This window comes from Stenella coeruleoalba (genome assembly GCF_951394435.1).
Source record: "Stenella coeruleoalba genome assembly, chromosome: 7".
Classification (NCBI taxonomy): Eukaryota; Metazoa; Chordata; class Mammalia; order Artiodactyla; family Delphinidae; genus Stenella; species Stenella coeruleoalba.
Window position 1 is genome coordinate 89,822,839 of NC_137153.1, and position 20,061 is coordinate 89,842,899.

At 47.1% G+C, this 20,061-nt stretch overlaps 1 protein-coding gene across 2 annotated transcripts in view; it reads right to left on the bottom strand.

Moving 5' to 3' along the window:
• GABBR2 (gamma-aminobutyric acid type B receptor subunit 2) overlaps window positions 1-20,061 on the bottom strand; it is a 365,550-nt gene that overhangs the window by 344,134 nt on the left and 1,355 nt on the right. The window lies entirely within an intron of this gene.

Sequence of the window (20,061 nt, forward strand, 5' to 3'; positions counted from 1 at the left end):
TGCCTGGCACCCTGAGGTCTTACTTAATAAGCATCTGCAGAAGGGAGGGAGAGAGGAGAGGAGGGAAGGTAATGTGAGATGAAGCCAAGGTCAAAGCCAAGGTCACCAACAGGAGCTTTTCTCTAGTCTGTAGACATCTTCAATGGTCTTGCTGGCATTGCCTTTCCCAGCACACGCCCTGAAAGAGGCCCCATTCTCAGCAGACTCAGGGACTACCAGTGGCGTGCATTTACGTCAGCACAGGTGCTGAACAGCAGACCCCAGCTGCTCCCTCCCTCCAGAGAGCAAAATGAGTCATGGTCAACTAGGGCCTCAGTGTCTTTTCACATCTACTCCCTTTAAGCCTCATCAACTTCGTCCTGTCCTTAAGCAGCTGGTTTTCAGAACCCAAGAGCCAGCTGAAGTAGTGAACCCTGAAAAAGAACTCTTAGAATCCTGGAGCAATGGTGTGAATGTAAGAGGAAATTTGTTTTCTGGCTCTGTCATCTGAAATATTTGTTAATCTTCTTAGCTTGATATCATCAGCAAAATTTGACCAGTATGACTTCTATGACCTTATTCAAGTCACTGATTAAAGAAAGAATATATATCTTCTTTTATGGGGCTTCCCTGGTGGCGCAGTGGTTGAGAGTCTGCCTGCCGATGCAGGGGACGCGGGTTCGTGCCCCGGTTTGGGAGGATCCCACATGCCGTGGAGTGGCTGGGCCCGTGAGCCATGGCCGCTGAGCCTGCGCATCCGGAGCCTGTGCTCCGCAATGGGAGAGGCCACAACAGTGAGAGACCCGCGTACCACAAAAACAAACAAACCAACAAAAGAATATGTATCTTCTTTTAAAGACAGATACATAGAAAATAGATAGGTAGATAGATAGAAAGATAGATAGATAGATCTTCCTCAACTTACGATGGGGTGAAGTCCTGATAAACCCACCATAAATTGAAAATATTAAGTCAAAAATGCATTTAATACATGTAACCTACTGAACATGATAGCTTAGGCTAACCTACCTTAAACATGTTCAGAACACTTATATTATCCTACAGATTTGGACAAAGTCATCTAACACAAAGCCTATTTCTTAATAAAGTATTGAATATGTCAAGTAATTTATTGAATACTGTACTGAAAGTGAAAAACAGAATGGTTGGGTACAGGATGGTTTTAAGTATATCAGTTTTCACCTTTGTGATTGTGTGGCTGACCAGGAGATGCCACTCAGGGTCACTGCCCAGCATCACGAGAGAGTACTGTACGGCACTAGCCCACAAAAAGATCAAAATTCAAAATTTGAAGTATGCTTTCTCAGAATGCATATTGCTTTTGCACATTATAAAGTAAAAAAACCGTAAGTCGAACCACCATAAGTTGGAGACCATCTATAATTCAAAGGCCCAGGCAAAGAACAGAGTCCTGCAGACAACCATCCCAGAGTACTCCCAGATTAACACCTTTTGGGTTTGAGATTCAAACAATTAACAGATGCCTCTAAATGGACCATCTTCTCTACCTGGCTGAAAAGTTACAAGAGATTTTGTCAAATACCTTCATGGAGTTCACAGTTTGTAACTTTCTCAACAAAGTAAGTGAGGTCAGTGCAGCCCATCATGTTGTTGGAGAACTCAGAGTGATCCCCTCTTCTTTTTCTAATTGTTCAGACCACCCTCTGAGCATGCTCTGAGCACCCACCTTGGAATCACAGCTGGTGAAGGTTCCTGCCAACCTACCTGTAAGCCTTGTGCAGCCTCTGTGGACAGTGGGGAGGGGCAAGCCGGGGAAGGGTCCTGGCAGCCAGAGTGAGCCCAGTAACAAGGGGAGGACCTGCTGGTTCAGGGAGAGTGGAAAGCATGCCAGGGGTAAGAAGGAAGAGCCTAATCTGGGCCACATGTTGATGTGGCTCTCACTCTCTCAGAAAGAGGAAAGACACCCAAAAGGCAGAGCAGAAACTTCTGGAGGAGGTCAATCCTATAATGAAGACCTGGGTCCAGCTTGCTTGCAATCTCACCGTGTGGCTTTAGCAAGTCAGGTCTCTTCTTCTCTTGGTGTTTTAGTCCATTCGAGCTGCTAGAACAGATACCATGGACTGGGTGGCTTATAAACAGCAGAAACTTATTTCTCACAGTTCTGGAGGCTGAGAAGTCTAAGATCGAGGCACCAGCAGATTCGTCTGGTGAGAAATCACTTCCCGGTTCACAGACGACCATCTTTTGCTATAACCTCACATGATGGAAAAGGCAAGTGAGTTCTCTGAGGTCTCCTTTTTAAAAAGGCCACTAATCCTAATCACCTCCCAAAGGCTCCACCTCCAAATACCATCACACTGGCAGTCAGGATTTAACATATTAATTGTGGTGGTGGGGCAGGGGGATGACACAAACATTCAGTCTGTAACACCAGGCCTCAGCTTTCTCTTCTGTAAAATGGGGATAATGATAAGATTATGTGTGGGAAGGCAGATAACTGGACCACTTGATCTTTTGAGGTCCCTTTGAAAGCCAGAAACAAAGACAGAGGTGCTTAATATTTATGGATGTGGGCCCTAGAACCACACTGCCTGGGATTAAATTAGTCAATTACTACCCATGTAAATTTAGGCAGATTATTAAATTTATCTGTGCCTCAGTTTTCTCATCTGAAAAACGGGAGCAATAAGAATGCTTATCTCCTAGGACCCTGATGACAAGTAGACGATTTACTACTGTAAAGAACAGAGGCTAAGCCCATGGAATGTGTTCACTCTGACGATGCTGGTGGTGCTGATGGTGAGACATGCTATGGTTTCACTTGGGCAATTTCACACCTGCTCCCAGAGGACCCAGACAATAACCAGAATTCCCACATCCCCAGTTTCTGGAGGATCTTGTACAGCTCCAGAGAAGAAGAGCTGGACTGGATAAAGCAAACAGTTGCAGCTACCACAGAGGCCAGTGTCACCCTCTAAAATATTCTGCATTGCAGATGTCTCCTAACCTGGCTTTTCTCCAAAGGAGTCAGAATGGAAGGGATCTGTGGCACTATCATGCTCTTCATAACACTATTAGTTCAGTTATCATTATTTATACCAGTTTATAAAGTATAAAGTATAAAGCAAGTTTATACTTTTAAACTGGCTTCTTATACACATCCAAACGACATAAGAAAATCTTTTCAGGATATATTTATTTGTTTGTTCTGGTGGGCCCTTTATCTCCTCTGACATTCTGACTTCTAACTCATACAGGATGAAAGAATCCAACTGCCCATTTTCTGCCCTAAAAAGTCAATTCTGACTTAAAAACAAGAATAGATAGCTCAATCTTTACATCCACTGCCCTATTTCTTCCTAAAACCTAAATGAGACCTACTTTAGTTCCTATTATTTTCACAATACTGCTTTTTCTGTAGCTTCCATGAGTTCCTTCTTTATGTATCTGGACAAATACCACTGTAAGGCTCTCTCACAGAAATACTTAGCAATCCCAGATAGTCCCATCTTGACTTTTCTCAAGGGCTCTCCAGTGCCATTATCCAATTTAAGCAAAAAATCACCCTGGGAGGGTAGCTGTAGAGGGTACCCTCCCCACTTTACAGATAAAGAAACTGAGGCTCAGAGAGCCCAGCTCCAATGGAAAGACGCCGAGGCCAAGCCTTCCAAGATCCACACCTACATTCTGAACACATCCCTTCCATTCCCTTCAGTTCCCCAAAGCATTACAACTCTCTTTCTCTAAACACCCAGAAGGGAGTCATTTTGGCAAAACTCCAGTTGAGTCTCTATACATCAACTTCTTTATCAGCGGTTGTGAGAAAACCACTCTACGGCTCTGTTCAGAATCTCTTCCATCCAAATGGGTTTTAGGAATGGCCTGTCACTGCTCAGAGAAGAAGTGATCTGCAGCAGATGGGAAAAGGGCTGGAACCTGGCAGGTCTCAAAAGGAAAGCCACTCTATATCCCAGCTGGGCCCTAAGAACTCCATCCTCTCAAGATACTCTGCTCAATCACTAGACTCCAAAACAACAGCCACCCCCAGGAGCCTTTCTGTCTCCAAACCCAGAGCCTGTCCTGTTGGGGAATGTGCGGGCAGGGGATGGTGCTAATCCTTGCCTGATATCTGGCTACACTCAAACAGAGACAGGCCCCCGAGGACCAGTGCAGTCTATAGCTCACCCCATGTCAAAAAGGGAAACCTCTGTAGCCAGACCCGGTGCCCATCAGCCTGACAGAAAACCTTGGGGACATCAGCACCAGCCTTCTGCCCTCAGACTGCAGGACCGGGCCTGCCAACCTGGCTTTTGGCTGCCGAGGTTTCCCAACAGTTATTCCAGCACGGATCCCTGCTGCTCTCTGCTTCCCTTCATCAAGAAAGCCATTAAGAGAAACGTAAAGCTGATTGCACCTATTACGTCCACCTACAGACCCAACTTGGAGTAAGCTTTGAAATCTCGGGCCCTCTTCAGACCCTGAGTCATTTTTTTGATTGTTAAAATTAGAATGGTACCATGGCAGGCTCGCTCCGAATCTAATCGGTGTCAAACGCGGCTGGGTCCTACTCCCATTCAACGTTCTCAGAGGATACTTCCTCTCATCCTTGCCTTCCGGCCACCCTGTCAGGCAGGAACCCACATCCAAATTGTATAGAAGGAAAAACAGGCTCAGTGGGACAGGGAGGGCCTGGCTTGCCAAAAGACAAGTCTCAGGAAGTAACAAAGCCAAGATTTAACTAAATCTGCCTGATCTACCTTCTCTCCCCTGAGTCCTAATTTTTGTGATGTCCCTGCAGATGACCTTGTCCAGCTCCCAGGTGACATAGGGGTGTATCCTCCAGCTTTAGCCAACAAGAAGCTTCTGCGCTGACAGCAAGTACCAGAAGCGAGGACCTTGCAGGAGGCCCTCAGTGAACACTGATTGATTTAAAACTATGTTTTCAGACACTGCAGGCCCAAAGATGGTTGTTTTTCCAGATCGTTGCTCTCTCTCCACAATGTCTTTTGCAGTCAGTCACCTATGTGCCTGCCTCACCTGAATGGCTCAGCATTATCCCCGCAAAGTCCCACCTCTCTATCTTTGCTAGTGCAGTTCCCTCCTCCCACAGGGTTCTTCCGACATCTCCACCTCTCTCTCTCAAGCCCAGCTCAAAAGTCACCTGCTCTGAGAAGCCCTCCTAGGTTGCACCCAGTGAGAATGCATCAGCCCTCCCTTCATGCTCCTATAGCCCTTACTTGTGCCTCCCTAAGAGTCTGTTCACATCAGCCTCTTATCTTTTATTTTACTTGACAAGACTTTTATGGCACTTACTATGTATTGCGCACTGGTTGAAGTCTTCAGCAAATTTTAATTGATTTACTTTTTATAACTATCCTATGAAATAGGTACTGTTATTATCACCTTATTGTATAGATGAGAACACTGAGGCACGGGAGATGAAGTGGCTTGCCAAAAATTAACATAGCTGGTAAGTGATGGCAAGGCAGTCCTGCTCAAGAGTCAGGCACTCAGCCAGGGTCACTTGCTCACATACGAGTTACCCACACTGTCATGTCATATCTGAGTCACGTTCAGATGCCCACAGCATGAGGCAGGTGCATCATTCTCATTCCTGAATGGAGCCCAATGTCCACCTCTCCCATGTGGCCAGCTGACGCTGGCCTGCATGTGGATACTGGTCCAACCTTGTAGCCGCTCTGAGCGTCTATCTACCTGCTGCGGATGCCCACCTCTGGCAGGCCTTCCTGAGGTGCTTAGGAGGATAAAGTCGGAAGCATTTTATCATCCACAAAGCCAACTGCATCTGTACTCACACCTCTCTTGAAGGACCTTCGGGAACAGCCATGATGGATGGCTTCCCGGCTTCTGGCTGGATCCCCATGAACCCAGAGCAGAGCGCAGAACCACATAACCTATGAGCCTAGGCCAGAGTGTGCCCGGCAGCTGTGGGCAGTGCAAAGGGCACTGGGCTTAGAGTCTGGCAGGCTTAGACTTAGTAAGTCTCCGCTTACTATCTCACCCAGGGCTCATCATTCTGAGCCTCAGTTTTCCCATCTATAAATGGGGCTAATGGAAGAATTCCTCTCTTACTGGGTTATTACTGGGTGATGCATTTGGAATAAATAATAAACTCTAGCACTACACACAATCTGTAATTCTTGTTGTTTAGTTGTTGAAATAATATCTACTAAATAAAGTTATTATCAGAACTAAATGAGAAACCAACTGCACTTTGCACTGTACAGACTGGGGTACAAATAAGGTCATATTTATTTGAATGTTCAAAGACAAAAGGGATAGGGCAGCTCAGGCATTCTCCTGGGAGCACCCAGCACAGTGCGCCCCGGCCCTCCAGGTGGTCTATGCTGACAGGCTGGCGAGTCTACCTCACCAGCACCCCTCGAGGCGCCCCTGAGATCAAACTCTGAGCCAGGCCCAGCTGCCGGCCTTGGTTCCCTTCAGCTGCCGTGCTGGCCACAGAGGCTTGGGGTCTGCACTAAAACCAGGGCAGGGCCTTGTCCCCTGAGGGGGTCAACCCTGGGCCAAGGGAGTGTCAGAACCAAGATGGAAACTGAGGGTTACAGTTCTCAACACTGAGCACCTTCAGTTTACATTATATACACAGTCACCATCCCCAGAGCCTCCCCAGGGTGTCACAGAGGAGGAGGGACATTCCAGCATCTGTTCCCATATTCACACCAGCCTGCCCTTGACACCCCATGCCCTGGGCCCCCACTCCAAGCAAAGCTCCCCTCGGAGCTCTTTTTGCCCTTTCCTCCAGCAGACCCTGCTCTAAGCTATGTCACCCCTCAGACATGTCCTAACAATTTCAAACCCCAGAGGGAGGGATCAGGGTCTCACTCCTCTCCCTCCCAGGGGCCACTGTTCTTCAGACAGTGGGGCCACTGACCCCAGCAACCTTGAAGCTTCCTAACAGTAAGGGAGGGGCTTCTAGAATCATCTGAATACAGAGCCAGACCAGAGCAGGACCTTCTTCCAGTTACACCCACCTCCCTGGCTCCCCAAACTAGAAGCACCTGGCTTTTTATACGTGTGCAGTGAAAGAGCCATCCAGGTGACTCAAACTAAAACCCAGCAGAAGTCCTCAGCCTCAGAAGCCAGAACTCACAGCAATTCTCAGAGACCAGTTCTGCAACTTTCTGCCCCCGCCTCACCCCAGAACAGAAGTGTGTCATATCCCCAGTGGGTACTGTGCTCTGTGGCATCTGCTAAACACCCACTGGGCACCAGATCCAAATGCTTTTATCTTATTTAGTCCTCAAAACAATGCTGGTCATCTGCCATCAAACCTCCACGTTATACATCAGGGAAGGGAGGCCCCAAGCGAAGCGACCTCCCCAAGGTCACCCAGCAGGGCCGAGAGCCGGACCTGGGCCTCTCGGGCTCGGAAGTCCAAGCTTTCTCTACTGCGCCTTGCCTTCTCCGATGCACGTGTGAGTGCACCCAGCATAGTGCCTGGCGCATAGTAGGGTCTCAAGTAAGGACCTGTCATTTTGTCCACCGTGGAGCCACCAGGCTGGAATTAGGGCCACAGCCTGCCGAGGATCTAGAGTGGCCAAAACAAGGCCAATCAGATGGTCTCAAGACCAGCATCCACAGGAGCCCAGCCGGTGCTCTTCTGAGGGTGTCGTAGCTGGAGGGACTACTGGGGTCCCCAAATCTCTCAAACCAAACTCGTCATCTGCACACTGCCTGGCCTAGAACTCTGAGGTCTCAACGAAATACTTGTACATCTTTTGGCAAAAACCAAAGCTCTTTCTGGAGAAAATAAATACTATTAGCTCAGCACATGGGCATCCCAGCCTCCCACTCCTGGCCCAGTCTGGGCATTTCATATTTCAATCGGATGTGCCAGTCTTTGCCCCAGCCCCCAAACCTAGCAACCCCCATGATTTGCTGGCTTGGATCCCAAATCGCTGCTTGCAGCAGACGGCCCTAACTCCCACACCACCAAACTCCTGCCCTGGACCTTGTTCAATAGTTTGCCTGTGGATGGTCTTGGATCTGACACCTGCCAAAGACGAATGGCTGGACTCTGAAGACATCTGACAGATGTGAGGAAGACATGTTAATCACTTCTTGTTCTAGATGCTTCTGTAAGACAGCCTGCTAGGTCAGAAGACCACAGCTCCCTGGCTAACTGCTTCCACAGTGTTCTTATCCAATACTGTGCCCACCTTCTTTAATAGAAAGTTGAATGAATCACCTGTGTGAACAGCATCTCTGTGTCTTTGATAAAGTTGTTATTGGAGATATCCAAAGGCCCTGAGAGGACAACCCAGAATTAATTACTCTTTCTGTTTAGTTTCAGACACATCTGATATCTGCAACTCTTTACGACTTTTTAAAGCCATTTCACATTAATCTATTTCTCTTTCTCTTTCTCTCTCCCTCCCTCCCTCCTCAACGATCTCCACAATAACTCCATGGACAAGCAGGGCAGGCATTATTATTATTCCCATTTTATAGACAATAAAACTAAGGTGTACACAAGTTAAACAACTACTTCAAGGTCATCCCCTAATGAGTACCAGAGACAGGTCACCCATGGCAAAAGCACAGAGCCCTTTCCACTGAACAACCTGGCCCTTAAGCTAAAAGATTTGTCTCTGGAGCCTAAAGGGAAACATGTTCTCCTGACATGGTAACACCAGAACGTTTCTCTCTTGCCTTCAAATCCAGTATGCAGGTGGAGCCATCCATTCCTCTGATGTCTGATCGTGTCTTCTCCCTCTGCTCCATTTAGAGGCTCAGTTGTGATCTTATCCAAAATGGTTACGTTGTACATTGTGTTTAGCGACACTCATGCAAAAAGCATTTGCTAAGCACTTACAATGTGCCAGGGGCCATGCTAGGTGCTCGGACACGGAGGCACTCATCCACTCACAGATATCGCCAAGGGCCTGCAGACTGTGTCCTGGGCTCGGGGACATGGCAGGTGCAAAACAGATGACGTGCCTGTCCCCATGGGCTGGCCCAGCTCACAGCCAGGCTTGGCGGTGGACAACAGCCAGCAGTGACAACACTCAACTATAAGGACTCCACTGGGGTCAACAGCCCAGCCCCAGGCCCAGAGGAGATTCACCACTGAGCTCTCAGTGCACAGATGCTTCTGGAAATGGACAGGGATCCTTCTGGAAATGGACAGGGATTTAGAAACAACCACTTCACTTAGAATCCCATTCAGTGAAGCTCAGACACAGATCTCATACTTCTTGGCTGGCCTCAAACACACAATCCCCCACTGAAATAAGAACCAGTTTTTATGTGACTACACAGCATTTTATGTTTTCATATGCATTATAATAAAACAACAACGATAAAATTTAGTGGGTGCCTACTCAACATGGCCCCCTGTACTTAATGTTTTACATGCATGTTCTATGTCAGCCTTCAAAATAAGCCTCTGAGGGGCTTCCCTGGTGGCGCAGTGGTTGAGAGTCCGCCTGCCGATGCAGGGGACACGGGTTCATGCCCCGGTCCGGGAAGATCCCACGTGCCGCGGAGCGGCTAGGCCCGTGAGCCATGGCCGCTGAGCCTGCGCGTCCGGAGCCTGTGCTCCGCAACGGGAGAGGCCACAACAGTGAGAGGCCCACGTACCACAAAAAAAAAAAAAAAAAAAAAAGGCCTCTGAGAAAGGATCATCCCCATTTCACAGATGAGGACACTGAGGCTCAAGGAGTGAGCAGCAACAGCACACACACAGGTTTCTGATTCCATATGTGATGGTCTTTCCACAGTGTCCAGGTGTCTTCCCCACACTGCCCGGGCATCAGAAAACACATAGAAGCCATTATAAACAATCCTTCAGCACTCATCCATTCATTCTGCAAATATTTATTGAGCACCTACCATGTGCTAGAAACTGTGCGAGGCACTATTGTAAGCCAAAACAGACTAAGTTCACAGTGCCCTGGCAGAATAGGGGAAGACCAACATTAATCAAATAATCCAACAATTTAAAATTGCAACTGTGATAAGCACTACAAAGGTTCATGGTTCTTAGAGAAATTGTAATAGGGGATTTTTCCCAATCAGGGAGGATGGAGAAAGCACACTTGAGCTGGTATCTAAAAGATGAAGAAAGATGGCAAAAGCCATTCCAGATGGTGGAAACAGCTTGTGCAAAGGTCCTTTGCACACTCTCTGAGCACAATCACCAGAGAAACTTGAAAGGAACACATGTCTAGGACCAGAGGGAAAGGGGAGAGTGCTCAGCAATGAAGCTGGGAGTGAACAGGGCAGACTACAGGGCCTTCAAGGGCACAAGGAGAAGTCTTGTTCCCATTCCCAGAACAATGATGAGTCAGGGTATCAAACAGGGAGGCCACCTGACCAGCATGCTGGGTCAGTGGTCCTAAAGGTCCTCTGCATCTGGGTGATAGCCCCTGCACCTGCCCCAGGCTGCACCATCACGCTCCTTATGCTGCATAGTGACGATCCCCGGTGGCCTCTCTTTGAAAGCACTGCTGTTTCAGACTCACCTCCACATGCCCTATAACCAGCCCTGGGCCTGGCACCAAGTAGGTGCTTAGCAAGTATGAGCTACATGTGTAAAGGAAGCACTACTGCTGCTCTCGACATGATCTAAGTCTAACAGGAGACACACACACAGAGACAAACACTGACACCCCGAGTAAACACTACAGGAGGTGACAAGTTCTGCCGAAGCAAGGGAAGCAGAGAGCGGATCCATGTGAGCTAGGTGTGTAGACAGACACACTTAAAGTGAGTAGAGAGTTCAGCGCCGCTGTGTGTCTGAGTGGGCGGACAGGGAAATGGGTGAGGATGAGGCTGAATTAGAGGGAGAGGCAAGCAGCTGGATGAAATTCATCCAAAAAAAGAGAAGCGGCAGCTACTGACAAAACGTGCCACTTGCTTTCATGGGAGGAAGATAACTCCCATATGAAGATGCTGTTTCACATTAGTATTTAAGCAGCAGAGATCAAAGTCAGACCATCCAATTGAAATCCCAGGGCACCACTTGGTCGGTTGTGATGTTAAATAAGTCACTTAACCTCTCTAAGCCTCATATGTAAAATGCAGACAATAATAGCAACTACCGCATCAAATTGGCGTGAGAATTAAATAAGTACTTGACATAGGACTGATAGGTGCTAAGCGCAGGATAAAGGTGAGTTACTGTTGTTGTAGTCTCTTTTCTTTCACCTACACACTTGCAAATAATGTTTCCTTTACCTTTTCCTTTTTTAAATGACAAGATTAGAAGCCCTCCAAAGGCTTCCCAACGTTTCTAGAATTCAGAGTCCAGCAAGGAGGTCAGAAGGGTCAGTCTGGCCCTGAGAGGACACTCTATGGAGTGACAGGCTAGCCAATTCTTCTTCTATCAAAGGCAAGGCGCTCTGAGCCAGGCTGGGTGGGAGCATTTGCATGGGCTCTGATCATACGCCCTGGAGTGGGCTTCCAGGTTCCTGTCTGCCAGTTAAATCCCTGAAACAATTCTGGGCATTCTCAGAAAAGCTTCAGTAAATGGGCAGTTCCAGAACCAAAGCGATTTGGACAATATAGTGATTATTATAAGGATGGCTGTTGCTTTCAAAATCAGTTCCCTCTGAACAAAGTCAAGTGGATCATGGGCAGCGTGTGAAAATATCATTTTCTCTCTGCCACCTCCTGACCCTATGCCAGGAGAGCGGCAATAATGCACCACTCCACAGTCCTTCTTTGGCTACATTTTATCTGAACGGTGACTGAGGATGTCCTTGCCAAATGGCAGGAGAAGGGGGGGGGGGGGCGGTCTGCTTCAGCCAGCAGCTGTGGGACATGGGCACTGATGAAGACAGATGAATCCATTTACTCAGTACTTTGGATCTACCATGAATTTTCTACATGACAATGACACTTCATCCTTCCAGCAGTGTAGACTGTTCAAAAAAGACTGAAAAAGTAGAAAGTTGGCAAAAGAAGAACACCCCAATCAGCCCCCAAAGGTGTCACAATGTTCATGCCCTTTACTCAAGCAAGAATTCCCAGACCTTCAAACATCAGCTCATAACCAATTTACTCTTATTTTGCACGTGATTCTAATAAACTTGGTTATCTGATTTGGGCTCCAGACCAAAACCAGGTCAGAGAAATAGTCACTCCAGACTGAGGTTACCCAGTTCCTGAATCAGTCCTGAGCACGGAAGGATGAAGAGCAGTAGCTTCCAGCCCAGGAGCAGGGCACCTGGAATATGTCTTGTTGTTCAGGGGATCCCAGGACACCTCTTTATTCACTATACTCAGATCTGCCACTAGATCACCTGGCTCACCAATGCTGATGACTTGGCTTCATTCCTACAGTGTCTACTAGGACGAGAGCCCAGTCCAGTCTCTGTGGCTCTCACAGTCCCTGGAGGTGGGAGTGGGGTATCAGAACCCGATTCCTACACCCACCAACTACCAGTTCGAATACTGCTCCAATAAACTAATCTTCTAAAACCATAATGCTTGTCAGATGCTGGAAAGTATTTCTTTCCCAGGTTTTGATGTTGGAGGATCTTGGAGGATGCTGTGTATGTTTGTCAGGGGAGAAGAGACTGACATTAGCTTTGCACAAAATCTTCTGTTGGAACATCCAACAAGTACCCTTTTCCCTCTGCACTCCACAACTACTGGGCCCCCCAAAGCACCGAAGTACGAATAAAGAGCAAGCAGAAAGCTCACCCCACATGGCTTGGCATACAAAGCACTTCTTCAATTTGTTACAACTACACCCATCTAGCCTCTTAGAATCAGAGAGCTGAGTTTCAGTCTTTTAGATCTATTTGTTTGTTCAATAAATGTTTACTGAGCTCCTGCTCTGTGCCTGGCCCTGAGATACTGCCTGGAGGGGCAGAGGTGTGCACAACGGACCCAGACACACCCCATGTCTGCCCTTGCAGTGCTTACAACGGAGCAGAGATCCTCAATCGGTGCTGCAATTCACAGAGGAGCAAAGACTTAGCAACTAACCTAGCACCAGCACCTAGACTGCCGAGGTCTTAGCAACTAACCTAGCACCAGAACCCAGACCGCTGACCCCATCTGAAGCTCACACTTCCAACGTTTCAGCCTGGCACACCTGCTGGTTCCTAGAAAGGTACAGAGAGGAAGACATCTCACCAGCCTCACTGCACATCATTATATAAGCAGAGAGAATAAGAATAAAATAAAGGAGGAGATGAATGCAGATGCTCACTGGGCAACTTATGCCATTTAATTTTCTCACCTTCCTAGAACCAAAATAAGTAACAAAAAAAGTCAGCAATAAGAAGCCACTTACATTTAATTCCCAAACAACATGGGGAATGACCAAACAGGTGCCTCCAGAAGGGGTATGCCTTCCCCAGCATCCTCCCCTGACTCCTACCTACCACGGTTAGGTGACCAGCGGTTAGGCCATGAGATCCTCAAGGGCAGGGTCCATGTCACATCCAACTCCCAGAGCCTAGAAAAGGGCCTGGCAGAAAAATTTCTCCATTAGCGCGTGTAGAATTAGGACACTGAGGCAGAAATAGGTGGAGCTGTGGCAGCCATCTAGGTGGGCCACTCACGTCTCCTCTAAAAAGAGAACCTACAGGACAAGTACCATCAGCTAAGCCTTCAGCTGTAGCTTCAACATCTGTCATAGTGTTTAATTAAGCCAAGGACACATTTTTCCCAGGGAGCCTGCAGCCAGTGACTAAGTTGCACAGGGATTCTAGAGCCTGGCTCTTTTGGTCTCTAATATGTGACTGTTCTAATGGGCAATCTTTGCTCTGGAGCACCCCAATGGGCTGGCCAAGACTTTCTGAGACTCCTCCTCCCAACTCTCCTTCCTTCCCCTCTCCTTTCACAGGTGTCAGAACAGCATTGTGGTCTGAGGGTTTCCCTACCTCCTCTTTTATCTTTCACTGGTATTTCCCCCCAAAACTCTGGCACTTGTAAATCCATCTTGGCATGTACTTCTTGAAGGACACCAAATGACAAGTGTCCAAGACATCCACATGCTCCTTTACACATCCCAGCCTCCTTTCAGGTTAAGTTGGTCAATGACTACTTCTGGTCAATGAAATATGAATAGAAATAATACATGTCACTTCCAAGTAAAGATGGTCAAAACCCAGTGTGCCTTCCCTGTGGATTCCTTCCTACTCGCCATCTTCTTGAAGCCAAAAGATGGAAGAGTGACAGCACAAGAGCAGCCTGGGGCCCTGTGTTCTCACTTGGAGAAGAGCCTCCCAGGAGGCTCTGACCCTCACTGGATTTGGGTGAACAATATATAAATTTGACTGTGTCAAGCAACAGAGATTTCAGGATTTGTTTGCTAACGCAGCATAGCCTAGTCCACCCTGACTAACAAAAGCTATATATCCTCTCTATATATTTATTTAGCACCTCTATTTTCACCCCTATCTTACACTTCCAGCTTGTTCATTTCCCTGTTGAAATCTCACATCTCTTCCCCTCACCTTCCCACAAGAGGGGAGGCCAAACACATGAACAAGAGCTCTTTAAAGATAAAGGTAGCAAGCTAACACGCTTAGCCCAATACCTAGTTCTAAACAGGCCCTGGTGTGTTATTCCACCCACCTTCTACTGGGTGCCTGGCTAGGTCTGAGGAATTGGTCAGGGGCAGGCACGGCATGGCCAAGGGTATTTCCCTCATACCAGGGAAGTTCAGGGGTTGTTGCTGGTGGGAACATGCAGAAGGCAGCTCAGCTTGATCCTGATATATGGGGTCCCCTAAGTCCTATGGTGATGGAGAGGTGGAGCAAAGACCCTGGGGAAGTGATCCAGAGAAACCATTCATCCTATGGGAAGTTAATTCAGAAGGCAGATTCTAATTTATTCACTTATAGTTCAGTTCAGCAAACATGCCCACTGGGCATCACTGATGCCCACTGTATGTAAAACCACTGGGGAATAGGACCAGCCCTGCCCTCACAGAGCTACAGTCCAGTGGGGGAGAAACAGACAAAGATGGCTATGACACACAGCAAAATGTAAGATGTGCTGGGAGATACACATGAATAAAGATCTCGTGCTCGCATGGTCTCTCTCCGACACCGCTCTCAGCAATGCGGCATTAGAAAGCAAGATTACAGATAACACGGCTTTACATTTACATCATGTTTTGAGGTTCCACATCCATCATGTTTATCCCTACTACAGATCTGTGAGGTCAACATAATCATCACCTCACGGTACAGGAATAACGAGAATAGTGACAAAACAGCAGTGAATATTTACTGAGCATTCACAGTGTACCAAGCACTGAATTACTTTACCCGGATGGTCTCATTTGTTCCCCACACCCTATCAGGCAGTTAGTATATTAGCCCCATTTTACAGATGAAGAAACAGAGGCAAAGTGGCTTGCCTAAGGTCACCAGGCAGGTACGTGGTACCCAATGGGGATACAAACCCAGGCCCCCTGACATGCTAAGAAGCTCATCTAACAGGTGCTTGGAGCTAGGGGAGCTGAAGGGTCTGGTTTTGTGCCCAGCCGCATCCCCGCAGGGACTCTCTCTCCTCGTTCCCCTGCAGTGTAACTGACTTCAGTTACTATCTTGCCTGCCAGATACCCCCGCTCATGTCATTGCTCCCCCTCTGCTGCCCCTCCCACCCAGTCAGGCCTCAGAGTGCCTCCATCCCCTCACACTGGCTCTCCATCTCTGATCAGGCCCCAGTATCTCCCCCTTCAACTGCTACGATAGCTTCCTGACTTTTCTATCTCCACCCTCTCCTGTCTACCATTCAGCCTCTACGTTCTTATCGGCCTTAATCTCGTCACATCCATGTTTGAAAACCTCCCACAGCTCCTCACCACTCCAGAATAAAGTCTAAACTTCTTGACACGGCATTCAAGGCCTTTCATGCCCACCACCAGGCTGCCTTTCCCTCTACAAACCCTGCACTCAGGTGAAAACATAACAAGTCAGTGCTCCCCAGACACACTTCACACTTTGTGGCCTTTATCCTTTGATCCTGGGGATCCTTTCTAGGATCCAACCTCCATCTCCCTGAGCCCACACCTCTCTGTGTCAACATTATATTCACCCTTCCAGACTCATCTTGACTTCTTCTCCTCCAGGAGACCTAGATGTGAGCTTCCCTTTCTCTTAACGTCCCTGGCATCTATTGCTTCTTTCTTGAATTTAGCATTCCCCAAGTGGATATCCGTGATCAGACCCACCTGGCATCCACCCGCCTTTAACAGCCTCTGATGAACTTCGAGGAATCACCTCTTCCCCACTCTGTATTCATGTGGTTGGGTGGGGCTGGCCTCACCTCCTTCCTCCTCCATGAAAGGCTGGCGGATATCCCAGGCCCGTCAGCATCATGTTTTTGGTTCAGGGATAGACACATGACCCAACTCAAGCCAATGAGAGCTGAGCTTGGAATTTTTGCTGAAAACGTCAGGAAAGAAACAGTCTTCTTACTGGAGTTTCTAAACTGGGAGTGTGTAAACTTGCAGCTGCTAGGGGCCATCTGTACAGCCAAATGGGGAGAGCCTGACTGAGGGTGAAGCCAAACACAGAGGAAATCAGAGCCAAGCGACAGAGAGGGACTGGATTCAGCCATACCTGAATACAGCCCACTCCAGGATTTTTCAGCCACATGAACCAGTTAAAATTAGGTTTCTGTCACCTGTAACAAGGTTCCTAAGCAATACAACTACTAAGGGTGAGGTACCATGCAAGGCAATGGGGTATAACCACAAAGATGTGAGCCTGATTCTAAAAGAGCTCATTTTCTATCTCTTTATTTCTAAGAATGGCTATATTGAGATACAATTCACGTACCATAACATTCATTCTTTTAAAGTCTACAGTCCTATGGTTTTTAGTATAGTCACAGAAATGTGCAACCATCAAGACAGATTACTTTCTACCTTGCACTGAAAATGACAAGCATGTGCTTGCTCTGTTCTGCCCTGTGCACCAGCTCCTCTCCTGAGCCCAGTGCTGGGTTTACGCCTTTCTGTAGTACCAGCAACTGCAGTAGGTGCCCAATGGCTACTAAGCTGTACTCAGACCTCCTGAAAAGCTCGGCCTCCATCCAACAGTTGTTTAGGTCCTCTCTAAAGCACAATGAATGAGAGAACAGATATTTGGCAAAACCACTCAAGAAAAGGATGTGCTCACCGATCACTAGGTTTTCTCTGGGTTTTCCAAGCTGGATCCCTGCAACAGGGTAGACCTTCTGAGAGATGCACACCTGGAATGTGCTCCTTTGGCTCCCTGAACTTTTCCCAAGTTTATTACAGAATAATTTAAAATAGTAACAAGGGGAAAACATATAAATCCAACAGTAGGGGAATGATTTAATACTTATGGGGCACCCATAGGATAGAATAGTAAATAGCCACTAAAATTCATCTTTGCAAAGAAGATTTAAGGACATGGGGAAATAACCATGCTATAACATTAACTGAGTGAAACAAAATATAAAAGGGTGCATAGAGATTTCAAGCACACAAAATAGTAAACACCAGCAACTGGAAGGGAATAATACTAATTATTAGATGCAATTACCTTTGTGTAGGTGGATTATAGACAATTTTTTTCAATGCTTCTCTACAATTTTCTATTTTTCCAAAATGAAAATTACTTTAATCAAATCAGAAAAGCTGACATTATTTTTTAACTCATCCCTTGGTTATTATTTACTTTTATTAATGTGGCTACCAAAGAATGAGAAACAATCACATGAAGAACATTTCTGAACCTGCAAAACTTTTATGGAAAAAAAAGACACTGTCCCTCAGAGTCTTTTAAACAAACACGTAAGTAATGTAATCTACCATGTTTACCTTTTAACCTTGACTGCCAGGAGGCTCAGAGCTAAAATTTAATTTACAAAAATGCAGTAACCATCTTAGCCCAGGTTCTGGGTTCGGTAACTTGCATGCTTCTATGTGGTTTCTGATGCTTCCTTTTATCTGTTTTTTCAATTGTCTTGCTTGTGTTTTTATATACTCAAATCTTCCTTGGAATACATAAAGAAGTATTTGCTGATGTGATTTGAGGTACACCAGAGAAGAGAGGTCCTGCCTAGCAGATGCTCTGCTGGGATGTTTCATTTTTACAAACACATGGCACTGAGTGGGGCTTTGAATGCTTTATTGCTATTCTAATTACAGGAGAGGGGCAACTGAATAAGTGTGTGCGGGAGGCTCCTTTTTTGAGACAGGCTAGTCCCAATGATCAGATCAACACATGTTTTGCTAAATCTCCATCTCTTTGAAGACTGTGTGGACAGAGGTCCACCCTGGCTGCCCACTGTCTCTGGCCATTGACTGACAGCAAATGTTAGCAAAGCCAGCCAAAATGTGTTCACCACATCCATCCTGCATTCAAGTCTACAGACAACAAGTGACACACCCAGCAAGTGACAAGGGGGTATACACAATCCATAAAGACATCCTATCTGAATAAAACAGGGTCCACACACTCTAACACAAGCCCCAAACACCCTTTAGATCACTGTGGATTTTGCTGCAATTACCCAGACTGATCCTTTACTTCGGCTTAGAGAGAAAGTACCTGTACTCTAAAGATGGACCACTTGAAAAAATTAAGTATTGTATCACCCGGGTGTTCTCCCAACCGTGACACTTCATGGCAAGAGATACATATTTGTTTGATTGTAAGCCAAGATTCTTTTTTTTTCTGGTGGTAACTTCACTGAGCCTTCATGAGATTTCAGAAGTGAGCAAAACAAATAAGCAGTCAATATTTTAGTTGTGACCATTTTATCACATCTGAAGTCACAATGTCCTACTTGTGAATCCACACCAGAGGAAAATGAAGGAAGGAAGGCAGGAAACGTTTATTTAGTGCTTACAGCATGCCAGACAGAGCACTGGCCGCTGCACCTGCCAGCTCAAGGCATTTTCCATTCCAGCCTGCTATCTCCCTTAAGCATCACAATACCATCCTGGGGAGTACATATAACAGTCCCAGTCTTTCAGAAGTGGAAATCTAGGCTTAGAGAGATCAATACCTTGCTCAAGGTCACCCACAGGGAAGATACTAGGTTTCTGACCAGAAGCCAGGTTAAAGCCACCCCAAAGCCCATGCTCGGTGCCCCTTCAAATGGCGAGATATGCTTCCCTGCTTGCGTGAGGCTGAGATTATACCCTCTGCCCTCCTTCCCCTGAGCTGAAGTGCCTTCTGACTGCCTCATCCTCTTGACTTTAGGCCCCCTCTCACTCAGAAAGTCATCAAGACACACTTGAAAAATAAAATATAAAAGCATCAACCCACACCCTGAAATTGAGCACCCTTCCCTTTGCTGCTACTAACAAGCTAATATGAAATCTCTTTCAGGGAAGCTTTCTGAAGGGAATAAATTGATGGCGAAAACATTATGCCGCTGACAATATTTGGTGATGATGCAAGCAGGGCTGCCCTGTCCATAAATGGTTTTGTCTCCAAAGAACCGGCTCTCCGTGTCCTTTCCAAAACAAAAATAGATAGATAGATAGATAGATAGATAGATAGATAGATATAGATGGAGCAACAGAGAAACAGTATCCAGAAGACATGGTTCGGTATAATTGCATTGCCCTCCCGTTTATGTGTGCCAGGCAACTACCCCAGAGAACTTGAAATGTTCTGGAGAAGACAGGAATGTCATTCAGAAATGATTCCACACGGGTTGGCTCTGCACAGCTACCCAGCTTACATCCTCCTGGGGCAGAGGAAGCTTCTCTGCTTGCAGCAGCCTGCGTGTACCACCACCAACTGCCACCCGTTTCTTCACCTTTTATTTACAGCGCAGAGCAGGCTGGTTCATCAGTGAAGGGAAGAGGTGGGGAATAAGATGCAATCCAGATTTCTGTTCTTTCTCCGGGGACCAAAAAAAGGGGGGGGCACACAGAGAAGGAAGTGTAGCCTAGGCTGCACGATCAACGCGGCAGCGCGACCCTGCTCTCAGAAAGGGGTTTGCACCAGGGCTCGAGCAGAAGCGCCCAAGGAGCCCCAGGAAGCCGGGTCAATCAAGCCCAGCGCCTCGGCCGGGCTTTGGCGCGGTGGAAGAGGCGCCAACCGAGCGTACTGCACAGGAAATCACTGCCCCCTTCAGGCCGCGTCTCAGATGCTG